The sequence below is a fragment of the Bufo bufo genome, chromosome 2, assembly GCF_905171765.1.
Source record: "Bufo bufo chromosome 2, aBufBuf1.1, whole genome shotgun sequence".
In the NCBI taxonomy this organism is placed as follows: Eukaryota; Metazoa; Chordata; class Amphibia; order Anura; family Bufonidae; genus Bufo; species Bufo bufo.
The window spans coordinates 502226014-502248110 of NC_053390.1; the positions used below are offsets into that span (position 1 = coordinate 502226014).

Genomic DNA, 22097 nt, shown 5'->3' on the forward strand with positions numbered 1-22097 from the left:
TATTGTACTGCACTGAAACAGGAATCAAACCCTGAAAAGTTGAAATCCCATACTGGGACAAATAAAAAAAGTAAAAAAAAAAGGTGTTTTTAAAAATTAAAATTTCAATTTAAGAGTTTCAAGTAAATAAAAAAAATAAAAAAAAACCCTGTCCCTTTATGTGCAATAAAAAAAAAGAAAAAAAGAATAGAGCTATTGGGTATCACCATGTCGGTAACAAGCGACTCTATAAAAATATCATATGATCTATCCTGTCAAGTGAACGCCGTAAAAAAAATAAAAATGCTGTCAAAATAGCCATTTTTGGTCACATTGCCTTAGAAAAAGTATAATAGCGAGCGATTAGAGATGAGCGAATTTCCGGTTATAAAATGCGTTCACGCTTCGTTTACTGGTAAAAGGTGAATTGCGTTATGGATTCCGTTACCACAGACCATAACGCAATTCCATGACGAAATACCTTTAGAGGCATTTCGTTATTCATTCCGTCATAATAGAAGTCTATAGGCTCATAATGGATCCGTCCCATTTCTGTTATGCAGGAGAGGACTCCCCTGCATAACGGAAACAGGACGGATCCGTTATGCAGCCCCTAGACTTCTATTATGATGGAATGAATAACGAAATGCCTCTAAAGGTATTCCGTCATGGAATTGCGTTATGGTCCGTGGTAACGGAATCCATAAAGCAATTCACCTTCTACCAGTTAACGAAGCGTGAACGCATTTCAAAATATGAAATTCGCTCATCTCTACAAGCCTTCAAAAAGTACTATGTACCCCAAAATACCAATTAAAACGGATCCGTTATGCAGCCCCTAGACTTCTATTATGATGGAATGAATAACGAAATGCCTCTAAAGGTATTCCGTCATGGAATTGCGTTATGGTCCGTGCTAACGGAATCCATCAAGCAATTCACCTTCTACCAGTTAACGAAGCGTGAACGCATTTCAAAATATGAAATTCGCTCATCTCTACAAGCCTTCAAAAAGTACTATGTACCCCAAAATACCAATTAAAATGTCAACTCATCCTGCAAAAAACGAGCCCTCACTCAAGACTATCACTAGAAAAATGAGGCTCTCAGAAAATGGCGACAGAAAAACAGGATAAAAAAAAAAAAGCTTTCTATAGAAATATCACATGATCTACCACGTCATGTGAACACTGTAAAAATAAATAAAAAAACTGTGCCGGAAGAGCCATTTTTTGTCACCATGCTTCATAAAAAGCATAATATTGAGAGATCAAAATGTATGTACCCCAAAATGATACTAATGAAAATGTCACCTCATCCGGCAAAAAATGAGCTCCTACAAAATTTTTACAGGGCACCTGAGGGGGCCAAATGCTCACTACAAACCTTGGTAAATTCTGTGGGGGTATTTTATTTTATTTTTTTAAATGGGGTCACTTCTTGGGTTTCTTTTTTTTTTTTTTTTATTTCACTTCAGATCCTCAGCAGTTGTCAGCCAGTGCTGTATAAATCACTAAACTAGGCCTCAAACGCCCATGGTGCTCTTTCACTTCTGAATCCTGCAGTGTACCCACACAGCAGTTTAGAACTACATATGAGGTGCTGCCGTATTCTGGAAGAAATGTGTAACAAATTGTGATGTCCCTTTTCTCATGTAACCCCTTAAAAAATGGAAACTCTGGGCCTAAAGCGACATTTTCCCATAAAAAAAAAGTTTAATATTTTATGTTCACAGCCAAGATGTTTATAAATTCTGAGAAACGCCTGTTGTGTCAAAATGCTCACTAGACCCGTGTGGTTTCTAAAAGCCATATGGTGCTCTTTACCTTCTGATTCCTGTCGTGTACCCATACAGCATTTTACCACTACATATGGGGTGTTACCGTATTCAAGAGAGAGTGCTTAACAAAATTTGGGGTGCTTTTTCTCCTGTTACCCCTTGTGAAAATGAAAATCTGGGGCTAAAGCAACATTTTATTGCAAAAAATAACATTTTTCATTTTCACAACCAAGTGCTTCTAAATTCTATGAAATACCTGTGAGGTCAAAGCACTCGCTACACCCTTCAATAAATTCCTTGAGGGGTGTAGTTTCCAAAATGGGGTCACTTATAAGGGGTTTCCACTGTAGGAGTACCTTAGGGTCTCTGACATGGCGCCCAAATACCATTCCAGCAAAATCTGCCCTCCAAAAACCATATGGTGCTCCTTCCCTTCTGAGCCCTGACATATGCCCACACAGCAGTTTATGACCACATATAGGGTGTTTTTGTAAACTGCAGAATCGGTAATAAATACTGAGGTTAGTTTTAGGGTTAAGCCTTGCGTTGTTACAGGAAAAATGTATTAAAATGGAAAATCTGCAAAAAAAAAAAAAAGAAGCAAGATGTGCCTGCTTCGCTAAGCTAAAAGCTTACATGCAGTAGGACTTTTAGTTTAGCGAAACAGGCATAGGCTGGAACCCGCTCCGCTAATCTTGGCATAGCACATTGTTACAGAGTACCCATGTGCTATGCCAGGATTTAGCCAGCTTCGGGGGGCACAGACAGGAGCAGCAATTTGTGCACCCTCCCGTACTCTGTTCTCTGCAGCCCCATTATTAAGTCAGCGATGTGGAGACCAGTGAATTTAAAGCGCACAGGAAATTAGGGCTTTAGGGGGAAATATGTTTAGTAAAAAGTCAAAATCAATAAATAAAGTATATAAAAAAATATATTTTTAGGACATTTTCACCACCTCAGCTCCCCTAGCTTAAACACCCTTAATGACCAGACCACTTTTTACAATTCTGCACTACACTACTTTCACCGTTTATTGCTCGGTCATGCAACTTACCACCCAAATGAATTTTACCTCCTTTTCTTCTCACTAATAGAGCTTTCATTTGGTGGTATTTCATTGTAGCTGAAATTTTAACTTTTTTTGTTATTAATCGAAATTTACAGATTTTTTTTTTTTGCAAAAAAATGACATTTTTCATTTTCAGTTGTAATTTTTTTTTAAAAAAACGACATCCATATATACATTTTTCTCTAAATTTATTGTTATACATGTCTTTGATAAAAAAAAAATGTTTGGGTAAAAAAAAAAATGGTTTGGGTAAAAGTTATAGCGTTTACAAACTATGGTACAAAAATTTGAATTTCAGCTTTTTGAAGCAGCTCTGACTATCTGAGCACCTGTCATGTTTCCTGAGGTTCTACAATGCCCAGACAGTAGAGAAACCCCACAAATCACCCCATTTCGGAAAGTAGACACCCTAAGGTATTCGCTGATGGGCACAGTGAGTTCATAGAACTTTTTATTTTTTGTCATAAGTTAGCGGAAAATGATGATTTTTTTTTTTCTTACAAAGTCTCATATTCCACTAACTTTTGACAAAAGAAAAAAACTTCCATGAACTCACTATGCCCATCAAGAAATATCTTGGGGTGTCTTCTTTCCAAAATGGGGTCACTTGTGGGGTAGTTATACTGCCCTGGCATTCTAGGGGCCCTAATGTGTGAGAAGTAGTTTGAAATCAAAATGTGTAAAAAATGCCCTGTGAAATCCGAAAGGTGCTCTTTGGAATGTGGGCCCCTTTGCCCACCTAGGCTGCAAAAAAGTGTCACACATCTGGTATCGCCGTACTCAGAAGAAGTTGGGGAATGTGTTTTGGGGTGTCATTTTACATATACCCATGCTGGGTGAGAGAAATATCTCGGTCAAATGCCAACTTTGTATAAAAAAATGGGAAAAGTTGTCTTTTGCCGAGATGTTTCAAACTACTTCTCACACATTAGGGCCCCTAGAATGCCAGGGCAGTATAACTACCCCACAAGTGACCCCATTTTGGAAAGAAGACACCCCAAATTATTTCTTGATGGGCATAGTGAGTTCATGGAAGTTTTTATTTTTTGTCACAAGTTAGTGGAATATGAGACTTTGTAAGGAAAAAATAAAAAATCATAATTTTCCGCTAACTTGTGACAAAAAATAAAAAATTCTAGGAACTTGCCATGCCCCTCACGGAATATCTCGGCAAAAGACAACTTTTCCCATTTTTTTATACAAAGTTGGCATTTGACCAAGATATTTATCTCACCCAGCATGGGTATATGTAAAATGACACCCCAAAACACATTCCCCAACTTCTTCTGAGTACAGAGATACCACATGTGTGACACTTTTTTGCAGCCTAGATGCGCAAAGGGGCCCAAATTCCTTTTATGAGGGCATTTTTAGACATTTGGATCCCAGACTTCTTCTCACGCTTTAAGGCCCCTAAAATGTCAGGGCAGTATAAATACCCCACATGTGACCCCATTTTGGAAAGAAGACACCCCAAGGTATTCAATGAGGGGCATGGCGAGTTCATACAAATTATTTTTTTTTGGCACAAGTTAGCGGAAATTGATTTATTAATTTTTTTCTCACAAAGTCTCCCTTTCCGCTAACTTGGGACAAAAATTTCAATCTTTCATGGACTCAATATGCCCCTCACGGAATACCTTGGGGTGTCTTCTTTCCGAAATGGGGTCACATGTGGGGTATTTATACTGCCCTGGCATTTTAGGGGCCCTAAAGCGTGAGAAGAAGTCTGGAATATAAATGTCTAAAAAATTTTACACATTTGGATTCTGTGAGGGGTATGGTGAGTTCATGTGAGATTTTATTTTTTGACACAAGTTAGTGGAATATGAGACTTTGTAAGAAAAAAAACAAAAAAATAACAAAAAAAAAACCAATTTCCGTTAACTTGGGCCAAAAAAAGTCTGAATGGAGCCTTACAGGGGGGTGATCAATGACAGGGGGTGATCACCCCATATAGACTCCCTGATCACCCCCCTGTCATTGATCACCCCCCTGTAAGGCTCCATTCAGACGTCCGTATGTTTTTTACGGATCCACGGATACATGGATCGGATCCGCAAAACACATACGGATGTCTGAATGGAGCCTTACAGGGGGGTGATCAATGACAGGGGGGTTATCACCCCATATAGACTACCTGATCACCCCCCTGTCATTGATCACCCCCCTGTAAGGCTCCGTTCAGACGTCCGTATGTTTTTTACGGATCCACGGATACATGGATCGGATCCGCAAAACACATACACACGTCTGAATGGAGCCTTACAGGGGGGTGATCAATGACAGGGGGGTGATCAGGGAGTCTATATGGGGTGATCACCCCCCTGTCATTGATCACCCCCCTGTAAGGCTCCATTCAGACGTCTGTATGTGTTTTGCGGATCCGATCCATGTATCCGTGGATCCGTAAAAAACATACGGACGTCTGAATGGAGCCTTACAGGGGGGTGATCCATGACAGGGGGGTGATCAGGGAGTCTATATGGGGTGATCACCCCCCTGTCATTGATCACCTCCCTGTAAGGCTCCATTCAGACGTCCGTATGTGTTTTGCGCATCCGATCCGTGTATCCGTAAAAAACATACGGACGTCTGAATGGAGCCTTACAGGGGGGTGATCAGGGAGTCTATATGGGGTGATCAGGGGTTAATAAGGTGTTAATAAGTGACAGGGGGGGGGGGGTGTAGTGTAGTGGTGTTTGGTGCTACTTATTACTGAGCTGCCTGTGTCCTCTGGTGGTCAATCCAAGCAAAAGGGACCACCAGAGGACCAGGTAGCAGGTATATTAGACGCTGTTATCAAAACAGCGTCTAATATACCTGTTAGGGGTTAAAAAAATCGCATCTAGGAGTGGCCGGCGGCGCATGGAGCAGGACGCACACTAGCTGAGCTTCAGTGCCATTAAGCCTGTATAGCGGCTCATAGCGAATTTTCAAGGATAGCTGGTGAGCTGGTTTTTTCCCCAGCAGGAGACAAAGTCGGGGAAGAATGGTTAAGCCGAAAAAGAAGCCGGCATCATCAAAACTCACCGAGTTCTTCCCAGCGGTAAAAGGCAGCCAAGATGGCGCGGGTGGAATCGCGGCCCTGCACACCGCGGCTGAACAGACCTACATGAGCCCTGCAGCTTCTTCCTCACTGCATGCGAGCATCGGATCCCCAGCGAACCGGCTGACTCCAACCCAGAGTGAGCATATCGGCATACAAAATGTCGTCAATGCAGCCCTGTTTACAGGTACTGGGGGACAGCAGCACAGCATTAGGCATGGGCATAGTGGGAGTCCAGAGGCACAAGGCAGATCAGCTTTGATGAGAGCTCAAGAAGATCACCTGTTATCATCTGGGTCAAGATGTGGGGACAATCCCCTTACAGAATCCATGCTAATTATGCTGATGGGGGACCTGAGGAAGTCCCTGCAAGCGGACATTAAAGAAATGTTATTGCCACTGCAAAGAGAGATTACAGCTGTGGGTCACAGAACGTCTCACTTAGAAAATAAAATGGCGGAGTTCACCAGAGCGCATAATGATCTTGTAGATTCACAAAACGAGAAAGAGGAGGAGCTAAAGTTTATGAGAGCGAAAGTAATTGATTTAGAGGACCGTTCTCGCGGGAACAATATCCGTTTTCGCGGCATTCCAGAGACGGTTAAACAGGAGGAGCTGCACACCTTTTTAACGGATCTATTTGTGGCCCTACTTCCAGACCTGTCTCAAACTGAGTTAAATATTGACAGGGCTCACAGGATCCCCAAGCCCAAAAGTCTGCCATCTGAGGTGCCAAGAGATGTTTTAGCGCAGATTACTTTCTACCACGTAAAAGAAAGAATAATGGCGGCTGCCAGAGAGAATCCCAGCTTACCTGCTAGGTTTTAAGCTGTGTCCCTATACACAGATCTGTCAGCTGCTACACTAGCAAAGAGAAGAGAATTTCAAGAGGCGGCCAAGATTCTTCGCCATCATGGCGTCCAATATAGATGGGGGTTCCCGGCAAAACTACTCATCTCGTATAAAGGCAGGAAATTTGTGGCTTCGACAGTAGAGGAGGCTGTGTCTTTACTGGACAATTGGAATTTGTCATCAACCAATATACAGAGGACCAAGGCTCCTTCACCGGCTAAGTTGGATGGCGAGTGGTCCGAAGTGACAAGCGGACGTGCACTAGATACTTGAAGAGGCTCTATGTAGTGGAAGAGGATTTAACTCCTTTATTGCCAATTACACAGACACTGTATCATAGTCAGGCTTAAACGGTTGTAAGTGGTTATTACAACCCCCACTAGGACGCATTGTTGTCGGCGTCCCGATATGGAAAAGTTGAGGTTTACTTGTTTTTTTATTTATTTTTTATTTACCATGGTCCGGAAATATGTACTTGCAATGTTGTATGTTTATATCCCACAAGGCACAATGGAGGTTGACGGGAGATTAGGAATGGGGCCCATACTAACTAGCGTCTATTATTCTTGTCAAAATGGTGATTAAGTTTACCACTATTAATGCTAAGGGGCTTAATAGTCCTTTTAAAAGATCTCAGCTGTGGAGGAATGCGCTACTAGACGGATCAGATGTCCTGTGTGTGCAGGAGACGCACTTTGTCACAGCTGACGCGCATAGATTTAGACATAAAAAATATCTGCATGTTTTCTCTTCCACTCTAGTGGATAAGAAAAAGAGAGGAGTATCAATAGCCATAAAAGATTCTGTGGCATTTAGGATGATAAACTCTAGAATAGATGCTGGGGGTCTGTGAAATTAATAATGTCCCATTTACATTAGTAGCACTGTATGGGGCCTGTGAAATTTATACGCAAATTGTTTAACACTGTTTCAGGTCTCAAATCAGGTTCCTTAGTAGTCATGGGGGATTTTAATTCGCTGATGTGGCCAGCGTTAGATTCTTCAGCTGCTGAGAAGCAAGATGCGCCCTCCAAATTATTTGCAGTCACGCAACAGGAAGGATTAGTTGATATTTGGCGGGCCAAACATGCTGATGAACGTGATTATAGTTACTTCTCTCAGAGGCATAAAACTTACTCTAGAATTGATCTCATTTTATCTGATTTAAACACTTTGCCTAGAGTCATCTCTTGTGACATAGGACATATCAGTTGGTCTGACCATGCCCCAGTTCATATTATGCTTAGGGAGCAATACAGGTCAGGTACTCGCACTTCGTGGCGTTTAAATGAGCGAATTCTTCATTCAGCAAAATATATTCAAGGGTCACACAAATCTATCAAAGAATATTTTACCTATAATGAGACGGGGGAAGTTAATATTAGGTCGGTATGGTGTGCTCATAAAGCCTTTGCTAGGGGGCATTATCTTAGTTTAGCAGCCAAAGATAGAAAAGAAAGAGAAGCGCATAGAGCACGGCTAGTTAACTCTATCATTAGAATTAGTTCCCTAAATAAGAGTGTGTTCTGTGCATCACGTGAGCAGGAACTAAAAGAGTTGAGGCATGAGCTACATATTTTGGATCTACACAAGTACGATTTGGCGCTCCGGCGGATGAAAGCCCAATACTACGGGAGGGATAATAAGGCGGGTTTTTTATTAGCTTCTAGACTAAAAGCAAGGCAATGTAAAATGAAACTTCCCTATATACTTAGTGAGAATGGTACAAACAATTTTGACCCTCAATTGATAGCTGAGGAAATGGCTTGTTTTTACTCGTCGCTTTATAATTTACGGCTTAATGACACAATGATTCAGCCCTCCATAGAGGGAATTGATAGATTTTTAGAGGGGGTAAATTTACCGGCGGTATCACAAGCTCACCTAGAGGTTCTTCAGGCAGAAATCACTGATGAGGAAATAAATTGTGCCATTAGAGGTTTAAAACCAAACAAAGCTCCTGGTCCAGACGGCCTTACAAATAGTTATTATAAGGAATTTAAGGAATATCTTGTACCTTCGCTTAAAAAACTTTTTAATGAAGTGAGAAGGGGGGGGGGGGGACTTCCCGGCTGAAATGCTAGAGGCCACTATTATCACACTCCCGAAGCCTGGGGAGTCTCCGGATAAACCAGAGAACTTTCGTCCAATCTCATTGCTGAATACAGATTTAAAATTGTATGCAAAGATTCTAGCTGTGAGATTGGCGGAGGTTCTCCCTAGTTTGGTCCATAAAGATCAGGTTGGCTTCGTAAAAGGCAGACAATCAGCTGACGGAACCAGAAGGTTCATAGACCTAATTGAATTGGTTGAGCAAAGTCGAACGCGTTCTCTACTTCTATCTCTGGATGCGGAGAAGGCGTTCGACAGGGTCCATTGGGGATATCTTGATAAGATCTTAGATAAAATTGGAATTGTGGGGGTAGCGAAAACTGCAATTTTGGCTATGTACTCTAAACCAGGGGTCTCCAAACTTTTCAACAGGAGGGCCACATTGAAGATTTTACAAGTATTCGGGGGCCGGAAAAAAAAATCAGTTATGTATTAAATTAAATGTATATATTTTACATGGATCGTTTTTGTAATCAGCATGATATGACTGAGAACAAAAGAGAAAAAACTTTAGCAAAACAACGCAAAGACACCCGTGTCCCTATCAGCGGTGTCCCCATCAGCACAAAAATGTCCCCATCAGCACAGCAATGTCCCCATCAGCACAGCAATGTCCCCATCAGCACAGCAATGTCCCCATCAGCACAGCAATGTCCCCATCAGCACAGCAATGTCCCCATCAGCACAGCAATGTCAGCATCAGCACAGCAATGTCAGCATCAGCACAGCAATGTCAGCATCAGCACAGCAATGTCAGCATCAGCACATCAATGTCCCCATCAGCACAGCAATGTCCCCATCAGCACAGCAATGTCCCCATCAGCACAGCAATGTCCCCATCAGCACAGCAATGTCCCCATCAGCACAGCAATGTCAGCATCAGCACAACAATGTCCCCATCAGCACAGCAATGTCCCCATCAGCACAGCAATGTCCCCATCAGCACAGCAATGTCAGCATCAGCACAGCAATGTCAGCATCAGCACAACAATGTCCCCATCAGCACAGCAATGTCCCCATCAGCACAGCAATGTCCCCATCAGCACAGCAATGTCCCCATCAGCACAGCAATGTCCCCATCAGCACAGCAATGTCAGCATCAGCACAGCAATGTCAGCATCAGCACAGCAATGTCAGCATCAGCACAGCAATGTCCCCATCAGCACAGCAATGTCCCCATCAGCACAGCAATGTCAGCATCAGCACAGCAATGTCAGCATCAGCACAGCAATGTCAGCATCAGCACAGCAATGTCCCCATCAGCCGTGTCACCCTTAAGCACAGCAATGTCCCCATCAACGATGTCCCCATCAGAACAGCAATGTCCCCATCAGCGGAGTCCCCATTAGCAGCTGATAGGGGCCACCACTGATGGGGACACTGCTGTTGGGGACGCGGCTGATGGGGACACCATTGATGGGGACACCCGTGTCCCTATCAGCGGTGTCCCCATCAGAACAGCAATGGCCAAATCAGAACAGCAATGTCCCCATCAGAAAAGCAATATTCCCATAAAAAAAAAAAATATTCCCATCAAAAAAACAATATTCCCATCAGAAAAACAATATTCCCATCATGGGGACACCCACTGATGGGGACGCTGCTGTTGGGGACATTGCTGTGCTGATGGGGACACCACTGATGGGGACGCTGCTGTTGGGGACATTGCTGTGCTGATGGGGACACCACTGATGGGGACACCATTGATGGGGACACCCGTGTCCCTATCAGCGTTGTCCCCATCAGCACAGCAATGTCCCCATCAGCGGTGTCCCCATCAGCACAGCAATGTCCCCATCAGCGGTGTCCCCATCAGCACAGCAATGTCCCCATCAGAACAGCAATGTCAGCATCAGCACAGCAATGTCCCCATTAATGATGTCCCCATCAGAACAGCAATGTCCCCATCAGCGGAGTCCCCATTAGCAGCTGATGGGGACACCACTGATGGGGACACTGCCTTTGGGGACGCGGTTGATGGGGACACCCGTGTCCCTATCAGTGGTGTCCCCATCAGAACAGCAATGTCCCCATCAGAATGGGGACGCTGATGGGGACATTGCTGTACTGATGGGGACACCATTGATGGGGACACCTTTGTCCCCATCAGCAGTGTGCCAATCAGCGGTGTCCTCAGCAATGTCCCCATCAGCACAGCAATGTTCACATCAGCAGTTTCCACATTAGCAGCGTCCCCATCATTGCTGATGGGGACGCCGCTGTGCTGATGTGGAAACCGATGATGGGTCACCGCTGATGGGGATACCCATGTCCCCATCAGCGGTGTCCCCAGCAATGTCCCATCAGAACAGCAATGTCCCCATCAGCAGTGTCCACCGCAACATCCCCATCAGCACAGCAATGTCCCTGTCAGCGGTGTCCCCAGCAGCATGTGTCCCCATCACCGCTGATGGGGACACCTCTGATGGGGACATTGCTGTGCTGATGGGGACATCGATTATGGGGTTACCGCTGATGGGGACATTGCTATCCTGATGGGGACACCATTGATGTGGACACCCATGTCCCCATCAGCAGTGTGCCAAACAGCGGTGTCCCCAGCAATGTCCCCATCAGAACAGAATTGTCCCCATCAGCAGTGTGCCCATCATCGCTGATGGGGACACCTCTGATGGGGACATTGCTGTGCTGATGGGGACACCATTGATGGGGACACCCGTGTCCTCATCAACGGTGTCCCCATCAGAACAGCAATGTCCCCATCAGCACAGCAAAGTCCCCATCAGCAGTGTCCCCAGCAGCACAGCAATATCCCCATCAGTATGTGTCCTCAGCAGCTTGTGTCCCCATCAGCGCAGCACAGCAATGTCAGCGTTCCCCATTGTGTCCCCATCAGCGTTGTGCAACACTTGCCTCCGCTGTAGCCGGCTTCTGCTCCTCTTCTTTTTTTTTTCTTCTTGGACTCCTGAGTCCCGACTCCCGCCCGCTGCTACACACGTGGATTTGTTATTTCAAACAGCGGGCGGGAAGAGGGGAGGTGCCGCACCTGTGACGTCACTGGTTGCCGGGACATCGGCGGTCCCAGCAGCCAATCAAAAAGCACAGCGTGACAGCATGGGCGGTTGTGCGGCTTTCGTTCCTGCAACCTGTCAGCTGCGGGCGGGCGCGGAATCGAACACACAACACAAGCGTGACAGCATGGGCGGTTGTGCGGATTTGGTTCCTGCAACCTGCCAGCTGCGGGCGGGCCAGATCGAACGCACAAACGGGCCGGTTGTGGCCCGCGGGCCGGGGTTTGGAGACCCCTGCTCTAAACCATCGGCTAAAGTTCTAGCCTCTGGTTTCATGTCTGGGGCGTTCCCCATCACAAACGGCACGCGACAAGGGTGCCTGTTATCACTCCTAATCTTTACCCTAGTCATGGAACCACTGGCAGAATATATCCGAGGGGCGCGTAATGTCTCGGGAGTCCAGGTAGGAGGGAAGGAGCATAAAATAGGCTTATTTGCGGACGACCTCATTATAGCATTAACGGAACCAGCCAGCTCTTTAGTAGCAGTTTTGTCCATACTGGAGGAATTTAGTACCGTTTCGTACTACAAACTCAATGTTAATAAGTCAGTAGTATTAAATATGGGATTAGTACCTGCTGATCAGTCATTCATAGCATCTAAATTCCCGTTTAAATGGGCAAAAGAAAGTATTACGTATTTAGGGGTAGAATTGTCATTCCCTTCTAAAAAATTATTTAAAGTAAACTATGAACCGCTGATAGATACAATAACTGAGGACATCAAAAGTTATGCATGTAATGAATTATCGTGGGTAGGTCGGATAGCTACGATAAAAATGATGGTGTTGCCGAAAATTCTATATGTGTTTAGAAATGTTCCGATTTCTGTGTCCAAGAAATATATTGCGAAATTGCAATCTTTGCTGTTGCGTTTCGTATAGAAAAATGCCAGACACAGGGTAGCGGCTGTCACCCTCTATAAGCCAATTGCTCAGGGAGGTCTTAGTTTTCCCAATTTACTATATTATCATTGTGCGGCACTTTTGACGTCCTTAAGACAAAGCCTGGTAGATCCGGATCCTCCACTATGGGTGCAGGTAGAGGCGAACACGTCAGCTGTAAAGAATACCAGGGTGACATTACAATGCCCATATATTGATCCCACTAGTAGTGAATCAAAGTTAACACTGTTCAAAGCAGGGTTCGCGTTGTGGAAGAATGTAATTCTCTCCAAAGATTTAATTCATATGAAACGGTCAGACATACCGTTAGAAGCTATAGAGCAGATGATACCAGATATATCCTTTAACTCATGGATGCAAAAAGGACTTAGGACAGTAAGAGAGGTGAGGGACGATTCAGAGATGATGCAATTTTCTGATATCTCTCATAAGTTTGGGATTTCTAGCAGAGAGTTCTACAAATACTTAAGATTGAGATCCTTGTTGAATTCCCTACCAGAGGAAGTAGGTAAACCTGACTCATTATTTGCAACATTCTTTTTTAGTGCGGGAAATAAGGAGAAGGGTATATCTAAGTTCTATAGGCTGCTTCTAGGCGCTTATAACAATGAGACCGTGACAGGTTTAGATAAATGGGCCAAAGATTTGGAAATACCTGCGGATCAAATTGCGTGGGAACATATATTTTCGCTACCTCAAAAGCACTCTAAATGTTCGTATCACCTGGAAGCTACTAGGAAATTAATTTACAGATGGTATATGACTCCAGAAAGGTTGTCCTTGATATATCCGGAAGTATCAAACTTGTGTTGGAGGTGCGGGAGGAATGTGGGGGGTATGATGCACATTTTTTGGGAGTGCGTCAAACTGAAACCCCTCTGGAAAGAAGTGTTTAGCATGCTTGCCTCGTTTCCTCAATTAACTCTCCCTTTTACTCCTGACTTGGTTTTATTACTCAATGGGTTACACTTAGTGCCGAAAGCATACCGCACGATTGTTTTTCATGTATTAACGGTTGCCAAAATCCTCATAGCTAAATATTGGAAATCTAATAAAGTCCCCTGCATCTCAGAGGTTGTCAACCGTGTCAGTTACCATTGTGAAATGGAAGGTACCTTGGCATCATGTCAGGGCAGGTTTAAACATTATTTGAAAAGCTGGGGGGGTGGAAAGAGAAATTTCCCACTAGCTAACGGATAAAAGAGAGAGATGGGGAAATCTTTGGGAGTAGATGTTCTTTTTATGTCATTACGAGGGATGCCAAATCAGCATGTGTAGTTGGAGCACGTCTTCCTTCATTATGAGACCTTGGATTATCTCGTGGGCTTACTGAATACCATTCGTGCATAAAGTGTAATATGTAGTATATATGACTTCGGACCATGGATAGGTTGTTGTTGTTGATATGTTCATGCTTTGTTTTCTCCCCTATGTCCCTCCCACTATCCCTCACCCCGATTCGGGCAATTAATGGATGTAGAGCCATGATTGTATGTAGCATCAAGATCATTGAATGTCTGTATACGCTGCTAATACCACAATGCCTGTATTGTTTCACTCATTAACTTACTAAAAATATTGTGAAAGAAAAAAAATCGCATCTACAGCCTGCCAGCGAACGATCGCCGCTGGCAGGCTGTAGATCCACTCGCTAACCTTCCGATCCTGTGAACGCGCGCGCCTGTGTGCGCGCGTTCACAGGAAATCTTGCGTCTCGCGAGATGACGCATAGATGTGTGACTCTGCCTGAAGCTGCCACCTCCGGAACGCGATCCTGCGTTAGGCGGTCCGGAGGCGGTTAAAGAAAATTGATTAAAAGTTGAGTTACTCTTTAAGGCCTCATGCAGATGACCGTTGTGCGGCCATTCTGTGCATTGGGGACCGCATTTGCGGTCCCCAATGCACGGGCAACGTCTGTGCATTGGCCAGAACAGATTGAGACCCATTCGACTTGAATGGGTCTGCATCCGTAATGCGGGGAGCACACGGCCGGTGCCCACATAATGCGGCCTAAGTGTTTAGTTTCTAAAATGGGGTAATTTATGGGTGGTTTCTAATATGTAAGTCCTACAAAGTGACTTTATACCTGAATTGGTCATTAAAAAGGCAAGTCTTGGAAATTTTCTTAACCTCTTCAGGACACCGGTACGCCCTGATGTCCTGATACTTAAGGACACAGGGCGTACGGGTACGTCCTGTGTATTTTCGATTGCCGCCGCCCGGCGGCTGTGATCGGAACCCGGTGCCTGCTCAAATCATTGAGCAGGCACCTTGGCTAAATGCGGTTTGCGGCTTTACCTGCGGTTTCTGCTGCTGGCAGCGGTGCCATCGGGTCCCCATGCGGCTGTAGGGGGGACCCGATGGCATGGAAGGCATCGCGCTGCCTTCCGGTGACGAGCCTGTGAGATCCAGCCCCCTGGATCTCACAGGCTGGAAGCTGTATGAGTAATACACACAGTATTACTCATACAGCCAATGCATTCCAATACAGAAGTATTGGAATGCATTGTAAAGGATTAGACCCCCAAAAGTTCAAGTCCCAAAGTGGGACAAAAAATAAAGTCAAAAAAATTAAAAGTTTCAAGTAAAAATAAACAAAAATGTCATTTTCCCTAAATAAAGTTAAAAAAAATTGGTAAAAAATATGGGGGGGGGGGGGATATACATATTAGGGATCCGTCTGCATTACTTAGAAATTTTCGGAATGAAAGAAGCCTGAGCGGATCCGTTCAGACTTTACATTGAAAGTCAATGGGGAACGGATCCGCTTGAAGATTGAGCCATATGGTGTCATCTTCAAGCGGATCCGTCCCCATTGACTTCCATTATAAGTCTGGACGGATCCGCTCGCCTCCGCACAGCCAGGCGGACACCCGAACGCTGCAAGCAGCGTTCAGGTGTCCGCTCACTGAGCGGAGCAGAGGCTGAGCGCTGGCAGGCGGATGCATTCTCAGTGGATCCGCCTCCACTGAGAATGCATTAGGGCCAGACGGATGCGTTCGGGGCCCCTTGTGAGCCCCTTCAAACGGAGCGCACGAGCGGACACCCGAACGCTCGTGTGAAAGTAGCCTTAGATAATCGCCCAAAAACTGAAAAAACTATGGCTCTCAGAATATGGAGACACTAAAACATGATTTTTTTTTTGTTTCAAAAATGATGTTATTGTGTAAAACGTACGGAAATAAAAAAAAGTATACATATTAGGTATCGCCGCGTCCGTATCGACCGACTCTTTAAAAATATCACATGATCTAACCCCTCAGATAAACACAGTAAAAAAATGTAACATAAAAACTGTGCTAAATAAACTATTTTTTGTCACCTTACATCACAAAAAGTGTAATAGCAAGCGATCAAAAAGTTATATGCACCCCAAAATAGTGCCAATAAAACCATCATCTCATCCCGCAAAAATCATACCCTACCCATGGTAATCGCCAAAAAACGGAAAAAAATATGGCTCTCAGACTATGGAAACACTAAAACATGATTTTTTTTGCTTCAAAAATGAAATTATTGTGTAAAACTTACATAAATAAAAAAAAGGTATACATATTAGGTATCACCGCATCCGTGACAACCTGGTCTATAAAAATATCACATGATCTAACCTGTCAGATGAATGTTGTAATTAACAAAAAATAAAAACTGTGCCAAAACAGCTATTTCTTGTTACCTTGCCTCACAAAAAGTGTAATATAGAGCAACCAAAAATCATATGTACCCTAAACTAGTACCAACAATACTGCCACCCTATCCCGTAGTTTCTAAAATGGGGTCACTTTTTTGGAGTTTCTACTCTAGGGGTGCATCAGGGGGGCTTCAAATGGGACATGGTCCAGTCCAGCAAAACCTGCTTTCCAAAAACCATATGGCATTCCTTTCCTTCTGCGCCCTGCCGTGTGCCCGTACAGCGGTTTACGACCACATATAGGGTGTTTCTGTAAACTACAGAATCAGGGCCATAAATATTGAGTTTGGTTTGGCTGTTAACCCTTGCTTTGTAGCTGGAAAAAAATTATTAAAATGGAAAATCTGCCCAAAAAGTGAAATTTTGAAATTGTATCTCTATTTTCCATTAATTCTTGTGGAACACCTAAAGGGTTAACAAAGTTTGTAAAATCAGTTTTGAATACCTTGAGGGGTGTAGTTTATAGAATGGGGTCATTTTTGGGTGGTTTCTATTATGTAAGCCTCGCAAAGTGACTTCAGACCTGAACTGGTCCCTAAAAATTGGGTTTTTGAAAATTTCTGAAAAATTTCAAGATTTGCTTCTAAACTTCTAAGCCTTGTAACATCCCCCAAAAATAAAATATCATTCCCAAAATGATCCAAACATGAAGTAGACATATGGGGTATGTAAATTAATAACTATTTGTGGAGTTATTACTATGTATTGTAGAAGTAGAGAAATTGAAAGTTAGAAATGGGCAAATTTTTCTAAAATTTTGGTAAATTTGGTATTTTTTTTATAAATAAAAAATTATTATTTTTTTACTCAATTTTACCAGTGTCATGAAGTACAATATGTGACGAAAAAACAATCTCAGAATGGCCTGGCTAAGTAAAAGCGTTTTAAAGTTATCACCACATAAAGTGACACTGGTCAGATTTGCAAAAAATGGCCTGGTCCTTAAGGTGAAATAAGGCTGTGTCCTGAAGGGGGTTAAAAATGGTAAAAATTGCTTTTAAAATTCTGAACCTTCTAACGTCCTAAAAAAATAAAATCACATTTAAAAATGATGCCAACATAACTTGAACGTGGTAAATGTTAATAACTATTTTATGAGGTATCACTAGCTGTCTTAAAAGAGTAGAAATTCAAAGTTAGAAAATAGCCATTTTTACCAAATTTTCTGTAAATTTTGGATTTCTTTTTATAAAGGTAAAACATATTGACTCAAATTTACCGGGACTTGCTGCTGTAATGTGGGAGCCAAAATGCACCCATATTATACTTATATTAAATCAAACCAGCCTCAGAGTTCTTTCGCTTTAGGGCTCGTTCACACAAAGCAGTCCACAATACGGCAACGGGCAGCACACGTTCGTGTGAGCGAGCCATTATGTATAGATGTTACATGTTGGCAATAGGAAATTATCAAACGTCCTGTTTTTTATTTCAGTAGTGGCATTTTAAGACAATTTTCCAACTTTTTTTTTTGTACCTTGGCATTATTTTCAAATTGCAATGTACTTGGATGTGCATTTTTTTCAGGTGTTTCCCATTGAGTTCTCTAGATGAAAAAAGTCTGAAAAAAACAAGTAGAATGTGAATAAAAAAACACCACCCCAGAAAAATGTTATAAATGCTTGAATTTCATGGTTTTTGTTTTACAAGCCCATAAATGCCCAGAAAAATGTAGTGTGACAGCACCGTTAGGGCACTTTTGCATTTTTTGCGCATGCAGTTTTACTTAAAAATACTAACTCCAAATGTTTGCTGAAAGTCTTTGGGAATTATGAAATACAAGACAGACCAGGCTTTTTTGAGTTTGGCATATTTTGTCTGGTATTTAAAAGAAAAAAAAAAAACGCAGCATGTTAAACCCTGAGTTTTTTTGTTTTTGCGCTCCAAACTTTTTTATATTTCCGTTCACATAGCTGTATGAGGGCTTATTTTTTCGGGACAAGTTCTTACTTTATAATGGGACCATAAATTATGGGATACAATGTAGTGGGAAGCGGTAAACAAATACCTAATGGGGTGGAATTGGAAAAATAAACGCAATTTCTCCACCGTTTTACGGGTTTTGTTCGCACGGCGTTCTGTTTGCGGCAAAACTACCCATACCCTCCATTTTCTGGGTCAGTACGATTACAACGATACCCCATATATATAAGTTTTTATGTCTAAATAGTGTAAAAATAAATGTAAACTTTGAAAAAAATAATTTCTTTTTTTTACATCACCATATTCTGACCCCCAAAATGTTTTATAGTTATATCTGCTGAGCTGAGTGGGGGCTCATTTTTTGTGGGACAATCTGGAGTTTTTATTGATATCATTTTGGAGTGTGTGACTTTTTTCTAACATTTTTATTGCATTTTTTTGGGTAAGAGAAGCAATGAAAAAATGGCAAATTGGCCATTTTGACCCCTTTTTCCGTTACGCCATTTGCCATATTGGAAAAATATTTTTATATTCGAATAGTATGGGTGTTTTCAGTCATGTGATACCCATGATGTTTATATTTTTTTATTATTTAGGTATTTATTTTTTATTATACAGAAAGGGGGGTAATTTAAACTTTTTTTGTAATGATTTTGAAGCTCGTATTTGAGCCTACAAAATCAGTTTTTTTATTTTGAACAATCATGTATTTTTATAATGACTTTATTACTGTCTATTGCTCATTTCCTATGTTGGCCTGCTACATTGTGGTCTAAATAGGAAATGCAATTTGAATGCTCTCAGCCTCTTCAGCGAGAACACCCCGGGAAGCGTGAGCGTCTGGGTTTTTGTGCATTTAGATGCCGTGATCTCACTCAATAGTTTTTTGTTTTGTTTTGTTTTTTCAGGCTTTTTTTCATCCTCTTCTCTATAGGGAAAAAAACTGCATTCAATCAAAACTGCCAACACAAAACCCCATAAAAAAAAACGCATGTGATAAGGAAAAAAAAAAAAAAGTCCAAGTACCGTATTTTTCGCCCTATAAGACGGTGCGGCCCATAAGATGCGCCTAGGTTTTAGAGGAGGACAATAAGAAAAAAATATTTTTCATTAGACCTTTAGGTCAGAACAACAATCAGACCCCCAATGTTAATCAGACCTCAGCTGACAGCCCCAATCAGACCCCCAATGCTAATAAGACCTTATAAGGACCTCAGATCAGACCCCCAATCAGACCTCGGCTCAGACCCAAATGTCACACAGCAGCAGGGAGCTAACTATGGCAGCCAGTGCTTCAATAGCGTCCTGGCTGCCATGGTAACCGATCGGAGCCCCAGACTTACACTGCTGGGGCTCCGATGGGAACTGCCACTGAGGAGGAGGGGAGAGGGGACCCTGTGGCCACTGCCACCAATGATTAATACTGGGGTGCTTGGGTGGGGGGGTGCACTGCGCCACCAATGAAGATAACTCTCTCATTAATTCAAATACAGGAGGCGGAAGCTGGCTGCAGAGTTATCTTCATTGGTGGCGCAGTGGCCACAGCCCCTCCCCTCCTCTCATTGGTGGCAGCGGCACAGGGGGGAGGGAGACACTGCTTCCTTCTCCCCTGTGCTGCTGAGGGAACACGGATCGCGCTGACAGCAGCGCGATCCGTGTTCCAATTAGTTATCGGAATATCGGCAAAATAGATGCCGATACCGATAACTTTCAAAATCCTGAATATCGGCCGATAATATCGGTAAAACCGATAATCAGTCGATCCCTACTTTGTTCCCCGACTTTTGGGGGGACAAAAATGTGTCGTATTTTGGGTGAAAAATACTGTAATTTTTATATTTTTTTTCAGTGATCAAGAAACTGTAGTGAAAATTTGCGTGAAGGAACCCCTAACCCCTTCCCGACATCCACTGTACATGTACAACAGATGTTGAGTCTTTAAAAATTGTGCCTGCTCCAGAGCAGAGCAAGCACCACAGCTGCCTGGTGCCTGTTGTTTCACTCAGCAGGCACCTGGGGCTAATGTCTGCGATGGACGATAACGCTATTCTCGGAATTTAACCCCTCAGATACTGTGGTCAAAGATGTCCATGGCATCTGAAAGACAAAAAAAACAGAAGCGAGCGCTTGCCAGACAGGAGCACCATCCACTGGCTGAGATTTCCATAGAAATACCTATTTCTGGTATATTCTAATTCAGGCCTGCAGATGGCAGAACTGCATTGAAATATACTGATCTTTGTGTTCTGCAATGTATAAAATTCCTTTACTTTTTATACAAAAGGTAGGCTAGAAGCTCCATTTAGACAGCTGCACTTTGGGTCCGGATCCGTTCTGCAATTATGCGGAACGGGAGCGGACCCATTCATTTTCAATGGGGACTGAAAAGATGCGGACAGCACACAGTGTGCTGTCCGCATCCGCATTTCCGGTCCGCGGCTTCGCAAAAAAATAGAACATGTCCTATTGTTGTCTGCAGCTGCGGACAAGAATAGGCATTTCCTAACCTACCATTTACTGAATCGGCATTTCCATACCCTAACCCCAGTATGCTGCTTAACTGGAAAAAAAAATCTATATGGCCGATTCAGTTTTTTTTCATCTCTTCAACTCTGCAAAAATTTTAATAAGAAGTAATCAAAAAGTCATACACCCCAAAATGGTATCAATAAAAACTACAGATCATCCTGCAAAAAAATGAGCCGTCACACATTTTTTTCAGTATTGAAACACAAGTAATACTATATAAATAAGGTATTTTTACAATTCTACTGACACAGAGAGTGAAGGAAACTGGTCAATTTTACCGCATAGTGAATGCAAAACCCATAAAACTGGTGGAATAGCATTTTTTTTTTTTTTTTTTTACAATTTCATTTGGAATTTCTTTCCAGAATTCCACTACATCAAATGCAATATTAAATGGTGCCATTAGAAAGTACAACTTGTCCTGCAAAAAAACAAACCTACATTTGAGAAGGGAAAAATAAAAAAGTTATGGCTCTTGGAAGGCGGAGAGTAAAAAACTAAAACACAAAAAAGAAAAATTGTCAAATCGGGAAGGGGTTCATCACTTTTTTTTCACTTGTAATCAACACCATGATTTTTGTGTGTTTTATTACAAGCATTTTGGGTGGCATTTAATATAGACTTTTATTGTCCTACATTATTTTCCCTATTGCCTTACAACTAACATCTGGTTGTACCTGTGCTTATTAGGTCTACTGCAGTAGCTTTGGCACTGAAATTACAAAGCTCCCTCCACTATACAGGTCATGGAGGTGGTTTACTGTAATGCTTCTCCCACTGAAGTGAATAGAAGAGTCAGACTCTTGCCAATTTGATATTGATGACCTATCGTAAGGATAAACGATCAGTATAAGGCCACATGCACACGGTCGTTGTGCGGCCGTTCCGTGTGGCGGCCAGGACGGATTGAGACCCATTCAACTTGAATGGGTCCGTGATCCGTCCGCACCGCCTAAAAAATAGAATGTTTTTTTTTTTGCGGTGCGGAGGCACGGAGAGAAACACCACAGAAGCACTTCGTAGTGCTTCCATGTGTTTCCGTGCCTCCGTTCCGCACTGCAGATCCGGATTGCGGACCCATACAAGTGAATGGGTCCGCATCCGTGATGCGGGAAGCACATGGCCGGTGCCCGCATATTGCGGACCCGCTGTTTGCGCTCCGCAGTACGGCCACGGC

At 42.9% G+C, this 22097-nt stretch overlaps 1 protein-coding gene across 4 annotated transcripts in view; it reads left to right on the forward strand.

The window, feature by feature from the left end:
• The window catches only part of LOC120991642 (mpv17-like protein 2), a 35970-nt gene that overhangs the window by 8588 nt on the left and 5285 nt on the right, over positions 1–22097 (forward strand). The gene's annotated exons all lie outside the window — the stretch shown is intronic.